Source organism: Zonotrichia leucophrys, chromosome 3 (genome assembly GCF_028769735.1).
Source record: "Zonotrichia leucophrys gambelii isolate GWCS_2022_RI chromosome 3, RI_Zleu_2.0, whole genome shotgun sequence".
In the NCBI taxonomy this organism is placed as follows: domain Eukaryota; kingdom Metazoa; phylum Chordata; class Aves; order Passeriformes; family Passerellidae; genus Zonotrichia; species Zonotrichia leucophrys.
The window spans coordinates 104731010-104755334 of NC_088172.1; the positions used below are offsets into that span (position 1 = coordinate 104731010).

General features: G+C 45.9%; 1 long non-coding RNA gene across 7 annotated transcripts in view; it reads right to left on the reverse strand.

The window, feature by feature from the left end:
- LOC135446182 (uncharacterized) overlaps window positions 1-23502 on the reverse strand; it is a 62053-nt gene extending 38551 nt beyond the window's left edge. For all 7 annotated transcript variants that reach the window (XR_010439690.1, XR_010439691.1, XR_010439688.1 and 4 more), the window contains exon 1: window positions 23338-23502. This is a non-coding gene — a long non-coding RNA (uncharacterized LOC135446182). The remainder of the gene's footprint in view (window positions 1-23337) is intronic.
- Window positions 23503-24325: the final 823 nt, after the last annotated feature.

Genomic DNA, 24325 nt, shown 5'->3' on the forward strand with positions numbered 1-24325 from the left:
ATTCCTGCTTACCAACACCTTCTTATTTGGTTTTCCACTGTGACATGAGATCATGCAGGAAAAGTTCACCAAATACTACTGCAAAAAGAGATGAACTCACACAACATTTTGTTGGTCATTGAGGAAAAAAAAAAAGCCTTCTGTCAAACTACTGGAAATTAATTAACTTTGAATACTCAAATACATAAACATTTCTGCAAAAACACTTTGGGATGAAAAAATTATTTACTGTGCCCTCCAGGGAAATGTACCTTGTCAATCCCTTGTCACTAAATCACTTGCTAACAGTTATGGGTGTGAAGTAAATCACTGTTAACCCCGATGAGTTTAAAGGCCTTGAAGCCTAATGAATTCTCCCATTCATTCTGGGGGTTACATCTGCTCTCCAGCTCTCTCTTAACAACCTGGTGCTGAAAAGATGTGATGTAATTTTGCTGTTTACTAAACAGGTGTCAGTAATCCTATCCAGTGATGTCAGGCCACTTGCTTGGAATTCATTTAATGCCAACAACTGGAGCTGGTGCTTTGGGATCATGAAAGGCTCTTCCCAGCGCAGCCACCTGAGCCAGTGAGTGTGCTCAGTGCACCAGGGACAGCAGGAGGGACCAGGGACACCTCAGGAGCTGCTGGGGTCAGTTCTGCAAACCCTGCCATGCACATGCCCCAGGCAACACCCAGCCCTGCAGGAAGGAAAGAATCTCTTGGGCAGTCAGGGCTGGGTTCCACAAGTGCCTTAATTTCATTGAGAAGTGGTATTTGGTGTTAACAACGTGGTATTTTAATTGTTTAATGCTCACTTACTCACACAGCATTGGGCTGTCGGGGCTTTCCAAGGATTTTGGCTATGTAATACTGCTCCCTTGGCAGGAGGGGAATTTGAGGCAAAAAAAAAAAAAACCATATTTATATATAAGGCAAGAATGCTGGATTTGGGTGAGCAGTGATGCTTGGCCTCCATGCAACACCAGGTTCCTTAGCCCATCTAGCTTATTACCTCCATAAATGGAATAATCCCAATTAGCCTATCAAATATTTCTGGGTTTAGACAGAAAATGTCTGGTCTAACTAAATGAAACCTTTCACAGAAAATGCAAAAAGGAAACTTTTACAGCACAAAAGGTTTTAACTGAAAACTTTCCCATTTTAACCCCACACTGAAAGTATTCCAGGTTAGACTAAAACTGTTTAGTCTTTAATGACCATGTTAAATATTCCATGAGAAAAAAAAAGAAGTGTTGCTTATTAACATACCTCTGAAGCAAGCTGTGCTCCTCACTGTTGGGAACGTGCTCCTCTGACCATATAATTTTGGGCTCTAATTTAGCATTCATACGCCTGGAGTTTTAATGAGATTGCTTCATTTCACCAGACCAGTAAAACAGCATCAAAACTCCACACAGGCATTTGTGCAGATATAAAATCATCCCGATTTGTTCACTGAACTTGTACATTACAGGCAGTGAGGAGACATTTGAACCCAAGTCCAAGCACACTCGTTATCAGACTTGCACATGCACAGCCCCACCTGGCCCTGGGAACGCTGGGCTTTGCTTTGAGAGGCTCTCCAAACTCATCTCATTAAATCCCACACTTCAGAGCCCCGAGGAGCTCACCAGCCTGGGAGTTTCTGTCTGGTTTTTGCCAGGTGGATTTGATAAAACACATCACCAAAGAGCACATCTTGCTGCAGAAAGTGAGCATTGATTTCATTCTGCTTTGTAGAACCAAGTTCCTGACAATTTTTTAATCATGGCAATGGATGTAAAACAGTCAACTTCAGTGGTTTTTTTGTTTGCTTAAACAGAACATTTTCTGCTCTGCACAAACTAATTTTCCAGGCCTGCGCCTATGTGTTTTTTAGATTTTTTCCCCTTTCAGCTTCTTTACTGGGTATTTAGCTCTTCCTTCCTTAATGGGAATTTAATAAGACCCAGCTGACAAGCGCTCAGTGAAATGACCAAGCAGCACCTGAAGGAGATGGGATGGAGGATCCATATAAAATGCCTGAGTACCATCATTGTTATTAAAAGGATAACCAAATGAATTCATAATGATGGGACACTCATTTCCAAGTGTTTCCATAGCTGTTACACATCAGGAAAAATACAGAAGTTAGCTCATTTTCTCCAGTCCTAAATAACCTTATAAACTCACCAAAGAAATTAATTAGCCAATATTTCTTGAAAATTCATAACAAAGTTTCCATTTTTCCATCAGATAATTCCTTAGTGCATTCTGGTTTTTAACTTCCTTCGAGTCTGGATCATTTTGATGTGTGAACAGACATTTTGTGTTTCCATGGGTTATTTCCACAGGTTCAAATATCTTCTGTAATTGACATTTTCCTGCTTACAGAAGTTGTCAAACTTGAAAGTAGCAGTTGATTGATAAAACATGGGGTTTGTCTGTAACTTAAATTCATTGTTGGGGCTTACTGTTCAAGCTCTGAATAACTTCTCTCTTCAAAGTGACCTGCACTGAGTGGTTTTGGGAGTTTTAGGGGTTTTTTAACCATCTATGTTTTAAGCTACTTTTATAAAATAGAAAGCAGCAGCTGCTTTTCCCCTTTTCCTACAGGTAAATCTATTCAACAATTTGCTTCCACTTTAGAATTACTACTCTCTAAATAAAGAAGTGTAACTAGACTTTTAAAATAAAGTCTTCCAAAGTCAACTTCATAATCATTCAGTAGCATTTATCCTGTCCAACCCTGACCATAAAGGAAAAGGAAAAAAAGCAGAAAGCACTGAGGAAAGCACTGACATTTCCAGCCTCACAGAGGACAGCAGCTGCACAGGCCATAAAGCAGCACCACAGATATTAAATAATACTTTAAAACTCCACAACAATGTTAATTAACATTTAAAAACCCACAAACAATAACTACAGAAGGAACATTTCTCCTCATCATAAGAACTGCACAAAAGCACAACCCCGAGCTGAGTAGGGTCTTTTTGTTGGCTTTAGTGGATTCTGGGCCTTGTTTGTAATAAAGACAAATAAATCACTACAATGCAGAAGTGCCCAGTGTTGGGACAGGGATGGCTTTGCCTCTGCACAAGTCATCACCAATAGTCTGTGAAGATTTTTTAATTTATTTTTTTAACCATACAGCACTTAGAGTGGGCAGCTTTTCACCATTTCCACCTGGATGCCACTGAATTCTAACACCATACGGGCACTGACCCATCTCCTCTGGGGCAGGGTCACAGCACCCTTGTGCTGACCCCAAGTTCTTCCTGCATGTCACAGAATCATAGAATGGTTTGGACCTTGCAGACCACCTGGTTCCACCCCAGCCATGGGCAGGGACACCTTCCACTGTCCCAGGTTGCTCAGAGCCCCATCCAGCCTGGCCTTGGACACTTCCAGGGATAGGGCAAACACAGCTTCTCTGGGCAGCCTGTGCCAGGGCCTCACCACATTCAGCATTAACAATTCCTAATATCTCACCTAAACATACTCTCTTCCAGTTTGAAGCTGTTCCCCATCATGTCCAGCCACTCCGGGCCCTCGCCAGAAGTCTCTCTCCATCTCTCCTGCTGGCTGCTTCAGGTACTGCAAGGCCACAGACAAAAGCCATCAAAGCCTCCTCTGTTCCAGGCTGAACCGTCCCAATTCTCTCAGCCTTCCCTCAGAGCAGGGGTGCTCCATCCTTTGGAGCTTTGGGCTTGGCTCCCACAGGTCCCTGTCCCTCCCTGGAGACCCCAGGGCTGGGCCCAGCCCTCAGCAGTGCCATGCCCTGGTTTAAATCCCTCAGGCAGGACTTGGATGCAGGCAGTGAGTGCCACAACATTTGATAAATCACAGAGTGAGGGAGCTGGAGGGGCTGAGCTCTGCCCAGGCACAGCTCTGCCACAGAGATCAGCCCCAAAATCTCTGCTCAGAGATGGCTCATGGACACTGTGCCAGTCTGGGCTTTAATCTGGCCCCACTGTAACCAGCGCAGTCTCAGAATTCAGTTCAATTGTCCTGGATAGGGATGGATTAAAGCAAGAGGCAATGTTTTTATTTGAAGTCCTGGCCCAGACACAGTAGTTTCACATGCCTTTGGCACAAAACTGTTATTGCTTTCTGAAGCAGTTGTTGTTTCAGTGACATGACTTCCTGCAGGGGCGTTTTAATTATGGTTGGTGTATCACCCAACTTCGTTATGGATTGCTTTGAAGTTGTCCTTTGGATCTGACAGCAAGAGGATGGAAAACAAACATGACTGTTTATTCCCTTCCCCTTGCCCTGCATTGGCTTGGTGCAGCCTTTGTTTTGGATTACACAAACATGGAGCAGATGGAAAAGGAGATCCCAAAGAAGAGGCCAGACAAAGTGCATGTACCTTTGGGCTGGCAGGTGTTTTCTCTTCATCTGCCCTTTTGGAGAGTAAAACAGACATACAAACCCCCCAAATGGCAGGTCAGGCCTTGAAGAAGAAAACTGCTGAAAACTGTTAAATTATTATTTAAAAAAAAACCAAACCAAAAAACACAGCTCCTGAACTGAGCAGCACATCAGTGTTGTACTGGGAGATGCTTCACTAGAGCGGAGGGGTGATATCTGCCAGCATTTTCAGATAATTGCATGAAGTGATATCCCAGCTACCCACAAAAGAGAGGCAAGGAATGCTCCCTGCTTGGATTGCTGAGGCAGGAAGGGAGGGAGGATTCCACGTTAGCCAGATGGCAGCAGAGTATGCACAACCTCCAGGGGGCTGCCAGAGCTCACCCCAGCCTCGGTCTCCTGTGTATTTCTAATGAATTTAGGTACCCAGGGCTGGCTGATGACACTCAACTCACCATCTTCAAACACAATCCACCTCCACATCCATCCATATCCACATATATATATATTTTTATATATATGTGGATGTATATATATATATATTTAATCAATTCCATTTTTTTCAATAAAAGCAATTCAGAAAAAAAGATGGTTTCTAAAAGCCACAGTGCCAGGAACCACATAAAGCATTTCACACCATCTGCTGCAAGTACATGCCAATGAAGCTGCCAACTGGGATATTCAGTTAGGAAGAATCCTCTTTCCTCCTTATCTTAAGTGAATTTCAACAGCTTTGAAGACAGATAGGAGAGATCTTGTAGGTTCATCAAAATCTTCCCCCTCCCTATCAAAGACACCAAGAGAAGGCACCACAAGAACAGCTTCTAGCAGGGTCAATTATTAATTCATTAACAGAGCAACTTCATTCCCATTCTGCCTCTCCCATGGAGGACAGAAGTTCTCATCTTTCAAAAGGAATCTGAGCAAGCCACACAGAGATTTCACCATTTGTGGCTTGGGAAAGTGGAGATAAAAGACTTCTAAGACCTTTACCTTGGGTTTGTTTTCTGCCCTGGGATGATGATGACATTACTCACCACAGGTACCATCTTCCAGCTCCAGAGACCATCCTGGGGAGACCCACTGGGCTACAGAAATCACTTGCTACTTCAGGGCCTTTGCTTTCCCTGTGGTTTCCACCACCACCACAGCTGAGATCCCACCCTGAGAGTTTGGAAGTTGGATACTTAGGATGGTGTTCACATTGAAATTCCAAAGAAGGGTCACAACGCTGCCTCAGGACTACATGCAGTCAGAAATTCTCTGTTTCTATAACAAATTGGTTTTAAAGGGATTTTTTTGTTTGGTTTTTGCCTTGAATGTTGCACCATGCTGAAGAAATACCTTAAAATGAAGGTGCACCCACACCACTTTTGGAGGAGTTTGGTGATTGGAACTGTCTGCCAATGGGAAACAGAAGTCCAAACATACAGAAAAATCCTCCAGCCAGCTCTCCACTCCCCTTTCCCAACCCTGCACACCTGGTGTTTAACATACACAGAGGAGCCTCTCACCTTCTCCCACAGCCCAAAGTCTGGACTTGAGCAGTGAAGCTGAGCAGGACACAGACCTGGCACATGCCCTGGCTGCTGGTCCCTCTCCCTCCTCATTATTTGCTGAGGCTTCTTTTCAGGTTCAAAGCCTTTCCACGGTGCCCCAGTGAATAAACCTCATTAAAGAGGAGGAGAAGAGTCAACTCCTGACGCTGAAACCCCTCGGCTCACACACCACAGTCACACCAGCTGCCCACGCTCACAGCCACAACACGAAAAACCATCCTGAAATCCCATTGCTTCAGAAGCTTTGAACCCTGACAGATGTTCAGGGATGAAAGGGGAAACGAGGCTGCCGAGTTCCTTTCCTGCCATGACAGAAGTGTACACACAAGTCAACTACTTCCTATGGCCAGCCCCACCCTCTGAAATTCTGAGAAAAAAAGGAAAAAAAGTTCAGCTAATGAGAATTGCAGCACTGTTCACACCACAGTAGTTAAGGTTGTATTTGTTATAAATCCCCTTTTCAAGGTTTCTGTCACTCCGCCATAAAAATCATTCTGGGTTGAAATTTAGCATCCAAGCTTTCTGCCCAAGGACAATATTTTTGACAGAATCTGGAAACAATTGGTTTGGCAAAGTGCAGCCGAAGTTTTAAAGAGTGCAAAGAAGAATAGTGGTTAGTGGTGTCAGATATTATTATTTTATGCTCTCATAACTTAAAAACAACTAATTTAGGTTCTGTGGTTGTTATTACTCCATAATTTCCTATGAAATAGTTGGCTCATTCCTAATAACAAGCTCCTGCAAACTGCTAGCACTTCTCTAAATAGAAAAATAATAGTATTGCTGGGCCAGATCTAGGGCTGCCATAAATTAGCTTAGTGCCAGTGCTGCCCATTTCTATCAGCTGAGGGCTTGGCCCCAGGTGTAAAGCAAAACTCATTTTTGGTGTGTCCATGTGTCTGGTTGGTTCCATTAGCCCTGAGCTGGGCAGTTCCCAGCAATTCAGAGAGCAGCTGGTTAGGTAATGTCTTCAGGACCCGACAGAAGGGATGGTGCTCTCATCAAAGGCTGTTGCTAAACACAGTTTGACTTCATGCGCTGCAATCAGCACCTCCACCTAGGACACGTCAGGATTCCTGGGGAAGCGCGGTCCCGGGCACGCCGGGCGCTCCGAGCGCGGCTCCAGCCAGGATCCCTCACTCACTGACTCACTCCTGCTTGGCCGCTCTGCCTGGCTCTGGGCAGCCCAGCCTGCAGCTGCTCCAGGACATCCTCCCCAGGACCCGCCACTTCAGAGGCTGCTGCTCCCCAAGGCACGGGGACTCTGGGGTGCCACTGCCACAAGGGGCTTCTGCAGTGCCCTGGCAAGTCACACACTTGCTAGTGAATTCAGGTAGCACTGGGGTTTCTTTTCCGTGGGCTACAAGCTACAAGGATTTGGATATTTTCAGAGAGGCCCATCACAATAACCACCTGTGCTCACTTCCTTGAACCCATAAAAATGATGTTTTCTTACTGAAAAACAGCACTCAGATAAATGAGTACTTCTAAAAGATACTTCTAAAAGTGCTGCCAAAGTTTCTCATTCACACATCTCACCAGGGAACTTGCAAATCTTTTGTGCATATACCAGAGAAAGAGAGGGTATTCTTCCTTTTTCTTCTTGTTAGTTAACCTGATAAATTCTATCTAGCTCTGACCCCTTAAAATTCACCTATTCCTTCTGTATTTCCCTCAAGTTTAATATCCGCATTTAAAATAAGCACTGCTCGGAGGGACAGAGTCAAAGAGCAGCAACAGTAAAAATTAGCCAAGTACCAGGTACAGGACACTTGGGTCCTTATCCAAAATTCACACTACTTATGCAATTGAATCCTGATCTAAAATTCCCTGTCCTGCCAGATCCCCACTGACAATCACAGCTGTGTACAGAGTGATGGGATGCTGAAGTTGGGATATTCAGCATGAAAAACAACAGCCAGAGGTGGGCTGACTCCTCATGTCAGTACAGGAGAATTTGTAGGTGATCTGACACCTATCAATTCCTCTGTGCCCATAACCTCCTAAACTAAATGCCACAAGTTTACAAAGCGACTTTCCCCTTGAAGGCTGCTCATTTAGACATAAAAGAGCCCAACAAGGAGGTTCCAACCAATTACATGATTAAATAGTGTAATTTTTCTCCTTATCTTTGAAGCAGGAGGACAAGGCCCTCGAGCAGATGAGAGATGGCTCCCGGGCAGCTGGAGCCTCTGTCCCCAGAGCAAGGAAAGGAGCAGCAGTGGTGCTGGGCAGGGGTGTTAGAACACCCAACACCCATCACCAGGGCAGCAGGGACCAGCGCTGGCCACCAGAGACAGACCTGCTCACCTGACAAGAGTAGTAAATTGCACAGTGTCAGATGTCAAGAGACCTTCCCAAACACTGTTTGGAAAGTCCAGGCACTGTTTATGTTGGGCTGGGGGGAAAAGTATTCATTCCCCCTTGCAATGGGTTAAGCAGCTCTTATGCCTAAGATAAGCTACTTGTGCTAAAATGTCAACAACTGACCTAATTTATTTTAGATATGGAGCAAAAGTGGCCTCTGCTATTCAAGTTTCGGTGGACAGCTTAGGGGAGGATAAAAACCAGAAGAAAAGGGATTCCTTTTCACAAAAAGGCACTATGCTATCCTGTCAGTCAATGAGGTTTTTCTGCTTGAGCTACTCCATCTTCCTAAAGGATACCACAGAAGTTCCCTTGGTTTTGGAAGTGACAATCTGAAAGCAGCATGGAAAGCAAGCCCTTCCTGAGAACTGGTTAAAAATTCAGGGATAAAAATAGCACCTTTCTGCTTTGACACAGCAGCTATAGCTTGTTCCTGTCAAGGTGGTTTTAAAATAGTATTTCGGGTCACAGCCAGAGAAAGCCCCTCTCAGCTACCATTTCAGAACTCTGCTTGGCTTCTTCCTAATCCCTGTAGCAACAAGAGCAGGCTCCTAAAAATACCAAGGAAAAAAATACAGGAGCTCAATCAATCCATTACTTTCAGAATAATATTTGTAGATTCCTCATTTCCCTCTGTGATACCATCACATTTCATCATGAAAGTCAGGTTAAGGTTTTACTTGGCATCTGCACCTCTTGTGGTGAAGGGAATAGAAATTTTGGGCTTCCAACAGCTGTGGAGAAGGGCTTTGAATATTACATCATTTATCAGTAGTGTTTCCAGAAAAAAAAGGAAACATTCCATGAAAGGACAATTTACTTGTCTTAATAATGTAAGCAGGAATTAAAGTGGAGAAATCCCTTCTGGCAGGATTTTTGACAATTACCTTCATTTTCATCCTTGCTGACTGCACAGGTCTACTTTGAAAATGAATACAGTTTCCACTTCAAAAGGGAAAAATACCAGGAAAAGAGTGTGAGAGCGAGCCTGTGATGTAAAACTCATGGACTACAATATTTTCTGGGAAGCTTACCTGCTCTAAAGTCCTCACAGACAGGCACCTTGGAGAATATTAGGGAAATGTTTGAGCACATTCAGTAGGAACACACGTCAAGGTTTAGCTTGAAATAAAATGTGCATTTAGGCAAAGAGAAGTGATGGATCCAAAACCGTACAGAACAGATACACATTAATGACTTTTGCCTGGTCAGAAGAACTGGAAACAGCTCAGGAGAAGAGGCAATGGTGCCTTGGCAGTTCCCATGTTATCATTACTGCTGTCAGTGGCAGGACCCAGCTTGCTCTGCCCCCATGAGATCCCTTCTGTGCCAGGCTCTGTGTGGGCACAGGGATCCAGAGGCAAAGCACCAACCATTTCCTACAGGCACCACAGGCAAAAGGAGGTTTTGGATGGGAGGTCCCTCCTCGCACCAGGAGAACCAAAGGCCAGGGAGGCTACACCTCATGAGGACCAGGCTAAATGTTACAGGGCAAATGTCCACAAGTGAGTGGGGTAAAAAAGATTGAACTTCATTCAGCAGAAGCCACCTGGTGACTCCTGTGGCAGTGACACTGAACCTGGGACTGACCCTGGCTGCCTTCACTGGATGCTCCTGCCCACCTCAGCCTTCAACTTTTTGCTAGAGTGAGAGCTCAGGGCCTGATTTCTCAACTGTTTTCCAACTTCCATTAAATCCAAGGTACATACAAGGTTTAAAATTCATAATTTGGTAATTTCTAACACTGCTTAGAATGAGAGATTTCCATGCATCATTTCCATCCACATAAACTTGTTCATGAATGCAATTCAAAAAGAGAAAAAAATATCTGCAAATCATTCTGAAACCAACATACCCCATTGCTACTGCAATAAAGGGGTCTGGGTTAGAAAGCCTGTCATGTAACAGCACCCCACTTAAATAAACCTATGATATCTACACAGTTTTGTTAATTATTTTTGAAAATCCAAACATTTTTGGCAGACCTGCACGTTAACTCAGTCACTCAGGCTAAGCTGGTGCATACTTATCCCTGAAGTTATAATAAGGTATTAATTTTTGCCAGAATGATGCATTCAAAAATCCTTGCTTGGCCACGTAGGGATGAGATTGCCTTACCAATTTCAAATTTGAAATAAAATAGATTTATGTTTTGCTGGTCTCTCCGGTGCATGTTTTCAAACCTTTCTGTGCAACCACAAGGAACAGAACCCAAATATAGAAGCACCATCAGACAGACCAATTTATCAGGTTCCTGGGCTGATTTTTTCAGACACAGAGCTTGGCTTCCTACTCAAGGCACTGCCAAGCTCTAAAAGTTTCTGACAGCTTCTCTGAGGTGGGGGAGAAGAGAGGGGGCTTCTGACCCCAGCCCAGCAAGGCTGTGCTGCCTCAAGCCAAATGGGAAACAAGAGCTGCCCTGGGAGAGAGAAGAGAGGAGAGGAGGAGCAGGGAGCTGAAGGCACAGGGACCTCACCAAGCCCAGTTTCCAGGCAAGCTAGGGAGCTGTGCTGGACTATTTTAATCCCTTCTTAAAGTGGGAGCTGCAAAATATAAGATACTTTAACAGAGACAACTGATGTAACACAGGACTGGAGTCCCTGGGTTCACTTTGAGCACCAGATACTGAGCCCAGCACACAGCGGACATGCCACAGGCTGAGGAGCCATGGACAGGAGGGGACAGCAGACATGTCACAGGCTGAGGAGCCATGGGCAGGAAGGGACAGCAGACATGTCACAGGCTGAGGAGCCATGGGCAGAAGAGGGGGACACTTCCACAAGTGTCTGTCTGGCGTCCAGGGCCCTGGCCCAGCCACAAGGACTTTTCCCCAGTCTGGCTGGCTCTCCCAGGTCCCCAGTGAGACCCCAGAGCCCCAGCAGAGCCAGCAGCACAGCACTGCTCCCCTCCCCTCGCAGGGTGCCTGCAATGGAAACTCCAGCAGCTCCTCCCAGGGCTCTGCATGAGGAAGGTGAGGGGCTCTGAGGAGTTGAACAAATGCACAATCCCTGCACAGAAGCCCTTTATGTGAAATCAATGAACCAGTGGCTGTTTCAAATCTCAAACAAAATACAGGGCAGTTTTGATTGTGGTTTAGAAAGAAAACTGGGAGGAAGGTGTTGGAAGGGGAGCAGATCTCAGCCAAGGAGATCCGTGTGAGCGCTGGGATTAACACACTGCTGGCAATTCCTCCTGAATACTGACAGCTTTGTCACATGCAGTTTCACTGCATCATTTCAAACCCTAGGAACTCCCTGTGTGCTTTAAAAAGAATAAAAGGCCAGTGTGAAGTGACCTATCTGACATGGTTTCAGTGCTCAGTGCTAGGGGCAGAGGGATCAGCACAAGGAACAGGAGAGGTTTATGGGATGCTCAGCAGCATTTCCTGACAGCAATATGGATTTATAAGCTACTTGAAGAACTTATTCCAACTCTTTTCATCCACTCCCATTTTCCCCTATATGGAAGATTTCTAGCAAATCCCAGCCTCCACTCCTCCCCTTTCTGAAGGGCTGGGATCCAGCTGGAAGCTGGTCACTGGGAAATAAAATGAGGAAAGGAGGAAGCTGGCAGCAGGATGCCCGGGCAGCTGGCACTGGAGACAACACTCCCAGAGTTCAGATTGCAAGGGAATGGCTGCCTCATTTCCTGCCAAGGCACCTTGCAATGGCACAGCACTGCCCTACCAGGATGCTCCAGCGGCCAAATCCTCCGCAGGGCTTTGATGGACCTCAGCTGACAAAGGAATGGCTTTACACTGCTGTGCAAAGCCTCCTCAGATAACTGCTATCTGCAACATAAACCACCAGCAGCTAACAAGGACTAGCTGTTCCCAGCACAGCTGAGATTTTACTTGAGGTATTTACACTGCTCTTTGCCATAGATAAGGAATTATGATAAGAATTCAAGCGACTGTGTTAAAAAAAAAAAAAAAAAGAAGACAAAAAAAGAGGGAAAAAAAAAAGAAGCACCCAACCAGGCAGTTTATAAACTCAAGAGGTTTCTCAGGAAGAAACTGGGTAAAAAGGTAATTTGGATGTCCCAAAAGCAAGGGCTGGACTTTTGAGTCTCGGTTGTCTCCCTTCCAATTGCTTGTGAGACTCTGCACAATCCATTTAACCTCACCATTCTGTGACTGGAAATTAGAGAACAGTAATAAAGAAATGCTTTCATAATTACAAAGTCTCATTCTATTGACACAAGGCCATTTTACAGATGGAATTCCAAATCGATATCTTCCTATGGATACCCAGGATAGGTTCAGGGATAATCTACTGCAGACAACCCTGCAGGGCTGAGGGGAATTGCTGAGGGTTTTGGGTTAGCACCAGGGAATTGTGAGGACACCAGGTTCCCTCAGACTTGTACCTCCAAGAGCATCCTCACTGTTCACACAGTGCCCTGGAGGGGGCAATCCCTGCCCCAGCAACCTTCCTGCTGTAAAACTCCCAGGGATCCCAGAAAGGCAGGATTTTTAGGACCACCTCAGTGTTTTGTAAAATTGAAGACAGACAAGCGGTCACTACCATGGAGGCATTTACAAGATCCTGAGGATCTATTCCTTCTTCCCCCCCCACAAAAAAAAACTAAACAAAAAACAAACAAACAAACAAAAAAAAACCAACCAAAGCCACCTCAAGCTTAAGCAGTGCCTTCGCTCCAAGCAGTTGGCATGACTTAATTTTTGCAAAAGGTGTAGATGGTTTCTTTTTCAGTACACTTAGAAAATACTATTTGAATCTCAAATCAGAATGAAAACTTAAAGATACTTCAACAAGGCAGCACTTCAAGTGGAACAGATACTCCAAACTCAACCAGCTGCAGCCAGGCCTGAACAGAACCCTGGGGCAGAGCTCTCCCCAGCCCTCCTGGCTGAGGTCCGTAACTACCGTGGGGAGCCATCTGTTCCATGGAAAGGTGTGGAGCACATTCTGCTCTCTACTGCATCCACCTTACACAGCAAGGAAGTAATTGAGCTCCCAACTGCTTGTCTGATCTTGGGAAGGTGCTAATTTTAATATTACTCCTCCTCTTTGCAGGCCTTTGCTCTCATGGTGGAGATGGCATCAGCTCCACCAATCCCCGGGACACGTGTGGGGATAACAGGCGCTTCCTTCTGGTTTTGGGAGACCTCCTGACACTGCCTGGCACCAGGGGACCTTGCTTTTGGTTGCAGCACCTGTGAGCAGCTCCTGCAGCAATCAGGTGACATCTCTCAGACACAGATGATGCTGACTCTGCAGAGTGTTTCCACCCCAAATTTGCATCCTGATTTTAGAAGATTTTGACATCACCCAGGGCTGAAGCAGGCAGTGTGGTATCAAAAGGCTCACTGTGGACTTGAAGGAGGCTGTGATTTCAGGCCCTGCCTCTCTGATCCAAGTGCCTCGCAGTGAACAGTAGCAAAGCAAATACTCCTGGTTTTACTGCTAGTACAAAGAAAATTCCACTTTTCAGGGGTTTGTGCACTGAGCAGAGCAGATCATATTTCTGTGACTCCACCCCACCTTTTTTTCCCCCCTTTTCTTTTTCACAGTGACATTGGCATTTCTTTGGAGAATATTTAATTGCAGAAGGGTTCAACAGACCCTCTTCACCCAGAGCCCTGTTTGGAAGTGTCAGCCCCAACTTGGAGTTCAACCCTCAGTCAGTGGAGCAGTAAAGCTGGCAGGCTTAAGTACTACAGGAATGCTAACATGGCAGATCTGAGAGAGTTAATTTGGCCAGAATGCACTCTAGTAATGTTTATGTTTTAGATAAAGTGCCTACAATGTTGCAGCTTGCCCTTCTGACCCCATTTCCTCATTCGTGTGCAGCTCAGAGAAAGTGATACTTAATTCCAAATCTTTGCTTTTATTAGCTCCCAGAGAGGGATAGGATTTCATCCCAGCCTTATCTCTGTTATAAACATCCTGTTACCATTCATATCAGGGGGATATCTTTGGGAAAATGATTAAATACTTTTCTCCAGACACCAACAGCATCCCCTGATTGATTTTGCACAGTCCAGGGTGATTTTGCTCGTGTGTGTGTTGTCAAACATCACAAGCCTCAGTGTTCCAGAAGTGGTGAAATTTTACATGCAAGTGTGAAAACTCGAGGGGCTCTTCTACAAAATCCTGGTATCTGTGCATTTGGGAGCTCAGTGCTGTACCTAGACCCAGCTTAGCCAGAGAGGTCGAATTCTTCATTCTACCTTTTGCTAAGTGCACCTCTGATTGCATAAGTCACGAGCCAGCATGACAGAAGTGCTGGTGCTCTTCCAGCTGGTTTCAGGATTGAATCAACTTGGACACATTCTTGCAGTAGCACTAACAATGTTTACTGTGCACTTCTAAGGTAATTTTCAATTAAGCAAACAAAATGCTGAAGCACTGTGTACTCAATGCAGGTGACTCCTGAAAAGCCCCTTCCTCCCACCCCACAGGTGACCACCAGATATCACTGCTCCAAAGCCCTTCAGCCAAGGCACATTCCCAAAGTCTAACCCCTCAAAAGGGACTGGAAGAACAAATCCTCCCAGGCTGTCCAGAATACACACAGGTGGGACTTCTAGAACCTCTGTACATCTCAAAGGACTCCCAAATCAAGAAAGCCTTCCCCACAGAATCACAGCATGGCCTGGGTGGGAAGGGACTTCAAAACTCATCTCCTTCCAACCTCCCTGCCATGGACAGAGACACTTCCCCTATCCCAGGCTGCTCTGAGCCCCATCCAGCCTGGCCTGGACACTTCCAGGGATGGGGCAGCTCCTCTGGGCAACCTATGCCAGGGCCTCAGCACCTTCACAGCAAAGAACTTCCTCACATCCAATCTAACCCTACTTTCTGTCAGTTTTAAGCCATTCCCCTTTGTCCTGTCATCACATGCCCTCATAAACAGTGCTGGGGAGGCTGAGGCTTGGAGGGAGACTCTGGATGTGCCTGCACAGTTTGTGGGAGATAAAGGGCCTGATAACACCCTGCACTTAGCAGATGGCATGGTTGGATGCTTTGGCAGTGCAAGGATGGGATTTCCTCATGCCACAGTTGCATTCCCAAGTGCAGTTCATGGAGATGGACACGGAGGTGTGATGGGACAAGCCCATGAGCATTCCCATCATGGAGATGGACACGGAGGTGTGATGGGACAAGCCCACGTGCAGGGGCTCTCTCTGTGTGCCCAGTGCTGGCACAGCAGCTCCTGGTGACACCTCGCCAGTTTGGTGTCTGGCTCTGCACCTACCCTCAGTTCCTTTACACAAGGGGGCTGGGCCAAGACCATAAACCCCATATGTCCAACATTAAATAAACAAACCCTTGCATTCACTCATGCAGAAACATTTTCAGTGTCACAAAGGGCGGGTAGGAAGCCAGCTCTCCATGACTTCCCACCAGAGCCAAGTGCCAAATTAAGCTCTTTTTGACCTAGAAAATAGATAAGCAGCTCAACCAAACCCCTGGATTTCCACACATGCTCAGCAGGCAGCGCTGCTCCTCGATGAGGAGCCATGGTGCAGCTCCACATTCCCCACCACACAGCTGCAAACACTTCCATATGGCACAGAGTGCCTGGAGCTGGGGCTCCCCACCAAATACATCCAAATTCTGCAAACAAACATAAACCTGGTCTATGGGACTTTTAAAGGGCAGACTGACTATTAACATACACAGGGAATTTAGGGCAAAAGAGAAAAAAAATGCTTCTAATAGCTGGTATATAACTGGTTGTAAAATTACAATTACTTTGCCTGGAAGTTCGAAAGGAATTTTTTTAATATACATAGATAAAAGGAGACATATCTCATTTTGAAATTCTTTTTTAACAAGTTTGTGAAGATACAAAGAAAAGAACACCACCAACAAAATATTTTCTTCCATGTTCTGTAATTAGCTTCTAATTCCTTTTAGCTTTGGAGTTTTGACTAAACCCAGTAATTTGGTAATTTAATGAAAACAAAATCCCAAAGTGAAAATTTTAAACAAAAACTGAATTTTACATGGAAAGTTAGTTCCTGCTTCTTTCTTTCTTTTCTGTCCAAGATTGAAAGATATGAACTAAAACTGAACATTTTTCAGCATTTCTTTCTCTCCTCTTGCTGGAGGCTGTAATAAATCAAGCAGACTTTCAATGTAACCTTTTGATTTGAACAGCCTTTGTACCTAATTAAATAATGCACCCTCCAGGGGACAAGAAGAGGGAACAGTCCCTCTGTTCCCCACCCCTTTTAGCTGTTCCCTCTTGGAGGAGCAGAAGGAGGTTCCTTGTGCAACAGGGACGATGGTGAGCAGGGAAAGGCTTTGTGCACACCTTGAAACATCCCCCATCCCTTGCTCAGATGGGCAGGAGCTCTATGGGGCCACACTGCACCAGCCCACCCCACAGCTGCCAGCACTGCACTTCCCAGTTTCCTGCAGCACCTGGAAAGGGCCATTCTCAAGCAACCACAACACCTGTCCATGGCTTGCACTCCAGGAGCCTTTCCTAGGAAGAGCCTCACATGGGCACAAATAACAACGAAAGCAGAGCCTTTTGGGATCAGCACCAACAGATCCAGTCTCCTCAGGAGCAGGAGAGGCACAGTGGGTTCGGAAGGGTAGGAACAGGCTCAGAGGGGTGCAGAGGGCACCAGCTTACCTCCCCACCAGCCCCTCCTCCTGTCCCCAAGCGGGGTGAAGCTCCCCCAGCAAACAGCACTCATTTCCCTACTTGGCCCTCAGCCAGAAGATTTTGCCTTGCAGTCGTGAACTTTTCAATTTGGGATTCTTACAAGCTGAGCTTACATGAAGCTGTTTCCTGAAACAAACTGCTCCCATTCCCCCTCCACCCCACTATTCCTGCTAAGGCAAAGCCAAGCCTGTTTATTGATCACCAACAACAAAGAAAGGCCCAGAAGTTCTGATGCACCTCAAAAGCTGGGGAGATGGGCTCTCCTATCAGGCTTGCTCAGTTTAACTACACTCCCCTCAAACATTACACAGCATTAAATGTGTATTTAAACAGGTCTTAACCTCTTGGGTACATTTGCTAATGACCTTTGTTTTAACCCAGAGCATTCAGCAGCGCAAATGAGATGCTGTGAGTGAGCCATGTGTGAGTCATGAGTTTTGCTGAAGTGAGAATTTGATCACTGATTCCAATAAAAAGCAGATCAGATCTTATATCCTTACTTCCAACAGCCAGCCTGCCTGCTGTTTTTATCATGGTTGGATATCAGACACATGACATTACTTCACAGGATATTGGGCAGGAGAAAATTGGACATAAAATTATTTATTTCACTCGGGCCCAGGACACCCCATTAAGCAGAAAGCTTTTCTGAAGAGAAGTGCTGATGGTCACTCCCAGACACAGCACATCAGAGGCCTGACTGTAGGGGTGAAGAGTCACCATTAAATCTGGACATGGTGGGCATCATCCCTGCCTGCAGCACCGTGACAGCAGGGCAGAGCAGAGCCAGGAGAATGTGAGGTCAGAGAGTAAAGCAACACAAATCTGCTGATGTCACAGGCAGATGGTGGAACCTCACCTGCAATAACATGTGAACATCTGCTCCTTCTTTCCTTAACATGAAGTGTATTGGAAGGAATTAAAGACAGGGAGGGGCATAAAGAAAGTGAAAAGTAGAAGAATGCAGTCAGAAGACTAGATAATGTTTAAAAAAAAAATCTTAAACTCCCATCACCTCTGCTAAAACCAGTATTTTCCCAGGAATAGTTGTTTCTCACTTTTATATTACTTTGTTGAGAAAAGAAAACCTCTTTCCTAGACAAGGACAAAGAAATTTTTGCTGAACTTTTCAATCACAACTGAAGCCTGACCCTCAGCCCAAGCCAGCTCTCCAAAGTAGTTTCTAGGTGCATTTCCTAGGCTGATCTTCCATTTTCATTTCTTCAACTGGGATTCAAACATGCATTCAAGCCTGGGCTTTTCTGGACTTGGTGGCTAAATCTCCTCAGTCTCAGGAGAACTGAGCCCTGCCTTGGCCATGCAGGGAGCATGGGAAGCATCCCCTGGGATCTGGGAATGCACCATTAGCTGGGCTCAGACAGCCCTGGGAGCCAGCAGAAGGCAGGTCCTGCATTCCTATCAAACCCTCAGCTGAACTGAGAAGCCCAGTGAGCTCCAGGGTACAAATGTGGCACCTCTGGGACAGACACAGCCACAGTGACAGTGCCTGGGTGTGGCAGAGAGGGTTTGGGCACCTCCTGCCATTTGCACAGGCCTGGGTCCAGCTCTGGCCAGCAGCTGCAAGGTTTCACTGACTCAAATGACAAAAGGATTGCTGGAGCTCACCCCCACCCTCACAGAGAGCCTGAGCCCAGCTTTCTCCACAGCAAACTGCCCTCCCTGCATGGTAATGCTGACTCCAACCAGGAATATGTAACGATTTCCAAACACAGAGCTTACACATGCTTCTTTTAAAAAAAAACCCCAAGCACCTTTTTCCAGTTTAATATTTGGTCTCTGATCCACCTCTTCCCTACATTTTCTCAATAAGAATGTTTTGGTGCTCAAGGAGCTGTCAGCTTGGATTGGAAATGCTGAGACCTGACATTTCTAGATTAAATGTCAACCAGATGTTTGCACACTTCCCTCATGAGCCCTTCAAGAAGCCTCAGTTTGGTATTGTGTTTCATTATTAGGGAAAACCCAAGTTCATACCTTCAGTTGGAGCTGAAAGGGGTTGAATGCCTCAGGGGAAGAGAGAAGGCAGCAGAAATGACAGGTACCTGAGCAGTAGGAAATACTAATCCAAACTGCAACACACAATAACTGGTGTCTTTCTTTTCTTTTTCTCAAATGTATTTGAAGCCTGACTGAAATAAATTGGCCTTGATTCCAGAAACTATTTTTATATAATACTAACATTTTCCCTCAACCACTGAAGCAAGGGAAATGTGGAATGGGACAGTGCCCTTCCCTTAATCCTTTCAGTCTCAGTGCCAGAGGTGGCACTGCTTCTGACAATGGAGAGCAGGATCCAGGGGAAAAACTGAAAGGAGATTTATTCATGACAAGAGAAGAGACAAGGAAGCATTAGTGGAGCTGGCACTGTCTCTAAAGCCCCTACCTGAGATGCAGGAGGACTCTCATTTCTTTGTGCAACTTTGCCAGAGAGAAGCCCCAGTTCCTGCTACGTAAAATGGAATTATAGGAAGATTTTTTTGTTTGTTGGGTCTGGCATGGTCTCCACAGCCAGGGACTCACCCTCACCATGCCTTTCACATGTACTGCAACAGGGCCTGAGGCCGAGGTGGGAGCTCTAGGTGCCAATGTAGTCAATAAATAAGGACATAAATAATACAGTTACAACATGTGGCTGAGAACTGGCTCTCATCCCAGACATTCAGAGTGAACTTCCCTTGGTTTCTTGGTTTAGTTTGATTCTAGTTTCTTGGACAAAGTAACAATTTTTTAAACTGCATTTTCAGTACTATTAAAGAAATCAACAGGGAGACCTGGACAATGACCCTACAAAATGGGCCTCATGAACATCTCCAAGAGGCAGCTAAGGGCTGTTGATGGAGCAGGCAGGATCAACACCCCCTCCCAAGCCAGATCCTTCACTTACAGCTGCATCCAAATTCCAGAATCCACATTTTTTGGATCAAGCACGTCTATAGAAAGAAAGGCATTAACACATGCACACACCCTCCCAGAGTTAAGGTTTGTGGCAAAGGCTGAATTCTTCTTCTCCACATAAAACAAGCTCCAAAGGATGCTGTTAGAAGTAAGACCCCAAAAAAATCCCCACTGGAGCAAACACTCTGCAAGAAGGGAACACCTCCACAGCCTCCCACCCCACTCTCCATGAGCACAGTGTGAGCTGTGCTGACCAGCTGAGAGCTGATTCCTAACCCACGGAGGCACAGGCACCAATCCCCACTGAACTGCAGTACTGAGAACCAGGAACAATTCCACAGGACGCAGCCAATGCCTCCCAGAGGGACCACAACGAGAGCCTGACCTCGCACACTGGTGCAGAGGGGGCAGGGAAATAACTGGGGTGGAATCCTGGCTGCGATAGGGTCGGTGGCAAAACTCCCGCACTGACTTCAGGCAGGTCCAGGGTTTCACCCTTTGCATTTCTGAATGCCAGGGCAGAGCCGAGTACCAGACCCCACTGCAGCCTCCCAGGCCTGTGCGGAGCCACTTGCCAAGGTCCAGTGGCCACTCCAGAGCACCAACCCATTTCCCAGCAGGCTCACAAGGTGCTGCTGAGCCCGGGGGAGGTGAGCAGGTTGGAGGGCTCTCCATAAATGTGTCACCCAAATGGGGCAGACAGAGAAATCTGATAACTCAGAGCACTCCTGTGTTACTCTGCTTGGTGGGGAGCAGCAGGGACACTGCTAAGGCTTTTGAAAACAAAAATACTTCATCATCACAAAGGCTGGGGGGCTCATTGTCCTGTGTGAAGTCTCTTTTGACAACACAATGGCATCTGAAAAGAACAGATAGAAGAGATACTCAGCACAGAGATATACTGAAGGGAATAACAAAGGGAAATGAAACCCAGGCAATCAATCAATCCATCCACACTGGTACAGAACAATGCCATGGTACTGCTTTTGCAAGAATCCAGACTGGGAAAGTGCTGAAGTCAGTCCATAATCCTCTGACAAAACCACACAGGTTCACCCATGTCCTGCTGAAGTCAATCAGGGTGGTTTCAGTGCCACAATCAGAGCATGTAGCTTGAATGTATTCATTTGACATTAATTTAAAGCTAAAACATTGCCTAGAAGTAGGATTCTCTGTGCCACACACATATTCACTGCTGAGGACTTGCTGGGAAACATCTGACAGAACCACTCTGAGGTGACAGTTGTTCTCTGGGAAAAGTTGCCAATGGATCTGCTGGAGAGCAGCAGATGGAAAACACAGAGTTTGGATTTCCTAACAAGATACAGGAGAAAAGTAAACCAAGAGTATGACTTTCTCCCAGGCAAGCCAGTTCATCAGCTGGCCATGTCACCTACAGAATTAAATACTTTTGTCTTTATGATCCTATTCTAGGATTTGAAGTGAAAACTCAATGTTTGGTTCAGCTCTAACAGGAAAAGTATTGCCAGAGAGTAGATAAATCCAGCATCTAAACTGCAAACCACACACCTCATAGTTCACATCCCTGGAGTGAAGAATTTTAAACATATCCCCAGCAAGTCTTCCTCATTCCTAAATATGAAAATTTAACACCTCACAACTTCTTAGACAAGACAACAGCAAGCCTTGAATGAGCCATGACCTGGTCTCTCATTGAAGAATCCAGGCTTTGCTTCAAAAAAATAAATTCTTTCCAGTTACCAAAAATCACAGCTACTCAAATAGCACCAACTGCATAACCACAGATGAATCTTCACTTCTGGGTGCATACTTGAACAGGGATATGCTGCCTGATTCTGTTTACAAATAATTAAAAGCCCCACCTGTAAAATCTGCCCTGGTGAATTTACATTGCTCACATGGTTTTCTCCTAACCCAACTCCTTTTGTAGTGTAGAGGCCTCAAGTCAAAGAAGTTCTGCATGTTTATAATCAACAACTCCCAAGACCTTATACCATCACCTCAGTGCAACACACACAGGCAAGAACATGCAGAATCAGAGCTCATCTTGCAAGGTGGGAGATGCTGGAATGCTCATAGATATGACCAGAAAAGACATTCCAGTGTGTTAAAATGATTCCTGAACACTGGAACCAGCCTGTGCTCCCCAGAACAACAAGTAGTTAATACTGGAGAAGGGATGGTTGTTGAATTGAACCAGTAACAACCCAGTACTCTTAGACCCAGCAAAAGCAAAGGTGAGAAACACACCACAGTTCCCTCCACTCCTGAACTGCAGTGGTGCTTGTTAGAAGCACCCTGTGTGTGTTAATCTTTCTCCTGAGCTTCTTGCATAAAAACAACAACCAACCCACAAAACCCCAGCACAAATCTCAAATACACATCCATCCTGTCCTGACACAGGCACAGAGGCACCCAGCTAAGTGGTAAGAGCACAGGAAATGCAGGTGTGTGGCTGCATGCAGCTTCCTCTGCAGAGTCTGGCTCAGACAAGTCATGACACAAGCCTTGTGTGAACACAAGTCCTCCTGGGATGCAGAGATGGTGCTCGTAGTTGCAAAATAATTATGCACACAGCAACAAAAATATGCATGTTTTGGAGTACCAGTTGAAAGAAGGAGATTTCCCTTGTGAAACTTATTTCCTTTGAGTGAGCTGAGGGTGAGTTTGTCAGGAGGGAAAGAGAGGAAAAACGCTTGAGGAAGCAACAGTTGAGCTGTTTTCAAAACTCATTTTTTTTAAAAAGCAAAACAACACCCACATGGGTATTCCTACAAATCACATTTTTTCAGCCTTTAGAAATGAATTTAAGAAGAGAATTGTAACTCTCAGCAGGTAGTGAGGACACCTCCTGTTGTTTGTGTCCAGTGCACAGACACCCCCGTGCCCAGACCTGTGTGAGCAGGGCCGAGGGTGATGCTGAGGAGCAAACCCAGGTCACACACAACCCTAACTCCTCACCACCTAGAGCAGCCAGGCAGGCAGGGAAGCACCAATGTTTGCAGCTTATCAATGGAGAAATGAACCAGGATAAAGAATAACTTATCTGTGGGCAAAAACAGAGCTTGTGGCAGAGACAAGAGCAACACCCAGCCCCACTACTGCCCATCAAATTGTCTTCACCACAGAACACAAATGCTTTATAGGTAGGGAAACAACTCAAATAGCAGACCTGTGTCCTCACAAAATCCACCTCTTTGCATTATTTGTGCACCTACAGCAAAGCAGATCCCTCAAACAGGTAACACATATTTCCCATATTTAAGACGCAGAACTAGGCCTGTAATGAAACCCAGGCCTCGCACAACTTCCTTCCAAATCCTGAGGTAAAACTTTTTCTGGAGACATCAACACAGCCAGGCAAACTCTTTCTTACACCACTAATTTGCCACCAAAGCACCCCTTACTGTAAAATTTCACCTACCAAGGCTGTGTCTCCCATCTTTATCCTTCACAGCGCCTCAGAAGGGCGCCCACACGCCCCGACCCTCACAGCAAAGATGGCGGCACCCCCTCTCCAGAGCTGTACCTCGAGGCCAGGGGCTGCTCCACGCTCTGGTGCCACCACAGCACAGCACAGGACAGGTCTCCAGGAGCACAGAGGAGAAATGGCTGCAGGAACTGCTGCAGGAACGGCTGCAGGTCACCACAGAACAGGAACGGCTGTGGTAACGGCTGCAGGAATGGCTGTGGGAATGGCCGCAGGTGGGCTCTGAGGGCACCCTCCCCAGCACCCCCTGCTCTGGGCAATCATTGCCTTAATGCAGAACACCTGGAGCAGGTAACGAGGCTCCAGCCTGGGCTGCTGATTGCTCACCTGCTCTGGGCCCGGCTGCAGAGTAACCCCAAATGTGGGAGCTGGGGCCGTTTGCCCCACAGCAAATGGGACTGACTGCAGAGTAACCCCCAAATGTGGGAGCCGGGGCTGTTTGCCCTGCTGGCAGAACCCTGGGCATTTGTCCCCACACTGGTGGCCAAAGCCTTTCCTTCAGCCTGTTCTGTGTGCAGCTGGGTGCCCTGGGCCCCAGTGGGTGGGTGGCTCGTTGAACAGCATGCGCAGGTGTTTCTCATGAGGGCAGAAAGGAGCCAGGGCACCACAGACCTGCCTCCCCCCCTGTGTGCTTTCCTAGGCAGCCACCTGGATTTGGGCCTTGGAAGGGGCCTTGAATGTCTCACAGAAACTCCCTTTTGAAATGCTGGTTTCATGCAAATATAAAGTAAAAGCCTTCTAAAATGACCTCCCAATAAAGTACCATAACATTAAAATAACAGAATTACCTAGAAGTGAAAAAAATACCATTATGTTCTGTATTTGACCTGAGTTTATACTTTAACCACTTAAAAAGTGTCAATTTTAGACCAGCCTGCTTGAAAAATACCAATAATTTTTTCCTTCACATTTTTAGAAACAAAACTCCTTTTCCTCCCATGTTAGTTACAGATCAACCTAGACAACATGGTAAAATATGTATATGTTAAAACATACCTTGTGTAGCTCCACAGCAAAATTCAGCACC